This window comes from Leuresthes tenuis, unplaced genomic scaffold, assembly GCF_036924035.1.
Source record: "Leuresthes tenuis unplaced genomic scaffold, fLeuTen1.0.hap1 SCAF_10, whole genome shotgun sequence".
NCBI classification, from domain to species: Eukaryota; Metazoa; Chordata; class Actinopteri; order Atheriniformes; family Atherinopsidae; genus Leuresthes; species Leuresthes tenuis.
The window spans coordinates 35,246,479-35,251,715 of NW_027325364.1; positions in this window are offsets into that span (position 1 = coordinate 35,246,479).

A 5,237-nucleotide genomic window follows, 5' to 3' on the forward strand; every position below is an offset into this window, starting at 1 on the left:
GTCGGTGCGGACGTGGACAAGCGAGAGGTGGCGGCGGCGGTGGCGGCGGCGGCGGTGGCAGCGGCAGGGACTCGTGGGTTGGCCAGAGACGCCGGAGCAGTGCATTGGTAGCTGTTGGGACAGCAGGAGCTTCTGCCCGAAAGCTGTGAGTCCCTGATGTACAACGCACTGTTAGCTGTAGGGTCAGGCCCACTCTGGAGGAGAGCGAGTGACCCTCCTGTCCGCATAGTTGTCTGCCGCCCATGTTCTTTGTTTTTCTAGGTCCACGTCTGTTGCTGGGACCACGGGGAGCACCGGGGACCAGCGGAGCCGACTAACCAGGAGACGGGATTGGCTGGCGTGGTGGAGTGGCAGGGATAATGGTCGTCGCGCACGAACTGCAATTTTTAGTAAAGTTTTTAATTGTGTTTTTATTTTAACAGAGGGATCCTGCTGTTTTTAAGGACATTGGTTCTTTTAATAAATGTTGTTTTTAATTGTGCACCCAAGCTGTGGCTCGTCAGTACCGCTCACACTCGTAGTCATAAGAAAAAACTACAATCGGTGGAGAGGGGTAGTTGGTAGTTCGTTGTGGATTATTGTAAATAAACGACCACCCCCCCACCTTCACCCGGTGACATGAGCATCACCTGCTGGACAAAGGAGAAAGTATTTTTCATGGACTTGGGATAGTGCAGGTGCAAGGCGTAAATCAGTCCATAAAGGATGCAGAAGGCCTGAGTAAGACTGGCCAACTCATCCATTACCAGACGTCCTTCCAAGATGATTCCCACTTTGGATGGGTTCAGCTGTGGGCCTTCTTCATCAATACACAGGAGTCCCACTGGAGTTTGAATGTATGAGTCCTGGACAGTTTTATCCTAAAGGAGAAACAAATTAACAAAGAAGACTATCAAAACGGTTAAATAGTATTGTGTTGTACACACAAACTGCCTTTAGGTGTACATTAACCTCCCGCTAAAGTGAAAGAAAGAAAAATCACACTACACATACAGGATGACTTCTGGCTCTGTTTACTTTTCATTTGTATAGACACAGAAAAATGTGTTATGTTAACTGAGCCCATCTCTGTCAAGATTTTTGTAGGCAAGTGTTTTCAGTCAATTTTGTGCCCTTAATCAGTCATAGAGATATTCAAAAAAAAAAAAAAGTTTCTAGTGAAAAAGACTGAAACACTAAATTAATCCTGTAATATATGGGATTCGTTAATGGCTCAAATATGAAAATGGGCAGAAACAACATGCATCTGCAACATGTTCAACAAATTGATTTACTTACAGAGCATGTTTTGAAGAAGGCAGAAGGATCATCTCCCAAGATGACTGGCAGCCCTCAAAGGCAAAGACACCGAATGTCTGTATAAGGATACTAATGTCTATTTAAAATATAATTTGACCTATAAGACATGTAAGGAAAAAACTAAGGATAAGATAAGAGAATGAGGGATGGAAATTTGAAAGGGAAGAAAAAAAAAAGGAAACAGGAGGAAAAAGAATAGAAAAAAAGACGAAAGGAACAGGGGTCAAATAAAAACTTCACAAGATGGGGATAATGTAGACAACTCACCTTTGTGCGATGTAAATGCTCAGCCAAAAGTTGACCAGCAAGGCCTCTCTTGTTCCTGAAGAGGTCCATCAGACTTGGAGAGAAACAGTCTAGTTTTCTCTGAGATTTTTCCCCACTCTTCTGCTGAACTCATAATAAACCTGAAACACAGTAAGACAATATATAAGCACATTGTCAAATTACATTATCTGACACCCTCAACAAAACATATGGGTGAAACTATTTAATGCTCAACATTACAGCTGAAACATAATACATTTATAATAAGTATCAAAAACATGAATACAAACCTGACTTTCTGTGAAAAGAGCAGGTCATCTTTGTACCATCTGGCTGATGGCAGGCTTGTCTTGGGCAACTTCCTTTCTACGAAGCGCAAATGTCATATCTCTTTCTTAACCAGGGACCCATTTGGCTTTTTCTTCATCATTTCATTGACCAGAACCTGACAAGCTCCCTCCAGGTTGTGTTTTTCCATCCCCTCAGGATAATCAGGCAGAAAATGTATTTCCCCTTTCCTTGGCTTCTTAATGTCTTTGTTGGGAGGGTCACCACTTGTAGAGTGCCTTCCACGTTTACCACCATTGACCGTGACATCAAGTCGACCGCACTGGCGCATTTTGGTTCTAGAATTACCCATCTTGAACTTGAGACTGTTCTTCCATCCATCCCAACCAGAGGGTGACCCTGTTTCTTTAAGGCATGGATGTGTTTGCACTAAAGCTTTTGCAACAGTTTCAAAGTCTTCCTTTGTTGGGTGTGCTTTAAATGCATACATTGTCTCTGCCAATTTTGTGAGGATGTCATGTTTCAGTTCTTTTGTCACTTTCAGATCGGTGGCATCCCTGAGATGCAGCAGGTTACCTTGACGTAGTCTATATTCAACATCAACTGGAAATTTCAAATATCTCTGGCCACTGAGAACTTCTGTCTGAAGAGGAGATGGACAGGATATCCGTGTCTGCCAGGCTGCTTGTGTCAGTACATGTTTCATGGACTGGTACAAGTTCAACCACTGGGATGATTTTGATTGTTGGTTTCTCAGGGAGCTCAGACAGATCTGTGAGGTTACACAGTTCATTGTTAAATTCAGGATGTTGGTATTGCAAGTCAAAACTGTAACTTGCTTGGAGAGTGCCTTTGAGCCAGTCAATTAAATATTTAAGTGTGTCTGGTCGTGTTGTCATTGTCAACTTTCTTATATCTCCCTCAGTGACAATAATCCTCATGGTAAATTTCTCTTGCACAGCCATCTGGAGAAAAATGATGGACAGTTATTTAGCAAATAACAAATCGTTTCAGTGTTACCATAAGCTCTCCTTGTACCCTGTATGCTGACAATGGGTGGACATCATTTAACTCTGACATCTTAATCACATATAAAGAGGTGACATCATTGCAATGTAGTTATAGCTCAATGTACCATGCTGTCATTTTGTGGCATACAAACAGAATATCTGCATCAGCTGCAATAATCTTTTCAATCTGGGCAAATTCAGGGAGAACTGAGCTTGACCCAGCAGAAAGTATCATGCCTGGATTATATTTTATTCCATCTACACACACAGATGACACATTAAGCACTGATCCTGGTGTTCTTCTGTTATTCGCAAGTACTGTTTGTACATTTGGAGGGAAAGTGCAAAGCAAAACTGGGATAACCTGTGACATCTCAACTGATGGTCTGAAAAAAGAGCTACAATCAAGGTGGTAACTGACTGCCCGCTGGTGCTTTGTTGCAAGTGTCATGGTGACATTTTTGCGCAGTGCGAATTACCCTTTTAAAGAACTTGTGCTTCCCCTCGAACCGCTTTGTCCAAACTTCACACAAGGGACCAAACTTCCTGATAAGCTGAGGGTAATGTTCCACAAAGTGGTGTTTTGGTCTCAAACGAAAATCTGGAAAGATTAGCTGTAGCAAGTGCCTGTGACCAATAAGAAGTGGAAGGAGCCTAATGAGACACCAGTTCTCATGGGCATTTCCACCAAGTGTCCCTTTGGTGGAAAATCCCTTTCCAATCGTCTGAGGTCGATCTGTTCTGTCACTAAAAGTGTACTTTAAGAATTTGATGGCCCGATTCAGCACATCAAGTGTAAAATAACCCTTGCCTATCAGGTCTGAAAGACACAGTGATACCTCGGTTGGAACAATGCCTTCCAAGATATCGTGCAAGATGTCAGGAGGGTACCCACTCACCACATGAAAAAGCTTAAGATTTTGAGTTAAAGGACATGCTCCTTTAACACATAAGACCGACCCAATCCAGGATCCCTTTGCACCTCTTGCACCTGCCTATCATGGGACTCTTTATCTCGCATGTGAAAAAAACCAGAACATACCTCATGTTGTTGAGTGTCACTCCTGCTGGCTGAACAGAATCTGCAGAATTTCTCGACACTGAAGCTCTCAAAGAATCCTGCAAGAGAGTGAGCAGCAAGATTGTCAGCTGCAACATACAAAACAGTACCTTTGACACCTGTACCTAGCTGCTCCATGAAAATGCCATTTTGCTCAACAAACTGAAGATCATAGATCAGAGGTTGTGGTACTTTTGCATCACCACACTCTTTGACTGTGGAGGTGTTGCACAGCAGAGCTAGTTGGATAGAGTTAAGGGTGGATCTATATTTTGCTGGGATGTTTGCAATAACCCAGTAAACTGCACACATCTTATGTTTCACCTTTGATGTTCCAAGAGGATTGGCTATTTCAAAGTCGTCAATGTAAAGGCCAAGAGCAATTGTGAACTCATCCTTTGAAAGAAGTGAATTTTCACTGAAGTACTGTCCATCTGCATATGACCTGTATTCCTGTGGGACATGGACTTTCTCCGACATAGCTTTGTCTAAAACATCAGTTTTATTCAGCAACTTCTGTAGCATGGGAACAATAGGAACATATGCAAGAGTTTTTTTGCCTTTTCTCACAACACATTCAATTGGATTTACCAGTGGAAACTCTCTGTGCACATAGGATGCTCTTTTTTTGGCAGTTCCTAAAGGTCCATCTTTGGAACAATGTGACATTGTGCTATTTTCTGACAAAGCATGAATAATCTCATTAACAAATGTTTCATCCAGGCGGCAGTCATATTTGTTTAATACAATTCTGACTCTGTGTTGTAGAAGTGGTTGTGACAGCTGATTTATTTGCCAAAGCTGTTGTACCACATCTTGCACAGCACTCTCTGGTATGTGCAAAACTTTAGTAGAAGAGATGCTAAGTCGTGCCCAAGCTGTTTTTTTAAATCATGGAGATCACGGTCACTGGTTACCTCACTGACCTTGTCTATGTCTTCAATATCATCTGTATCTGACATTTGTTCTTGTGCAGCATCATGACTTAAAACATCATCACCAATGATTTCTGACTTAAACCTCTTGCAGTTTTGTTCTTTATGTACTTTGCTCTTGTGTGCTTTGAATGTGGAGTAAACACTGCTTTCAAAGTTACAGTCTTTATAAGGGCATTTGACCTTATGATTTACTTTTAGATGCACATAATGCAGGTGAGTGAAAAACTCCCTCTCTGAACAAGACTCAGTAAACTCACATGACTGACAATTCAATTTTACTGGTCCATCTGCTGATGGCTGATCTGGGGTTTTGGTATGAATGCGGGATAAATGCACTTTAAGTGCATTTAATGATTTAAACGTGCACAGACATTC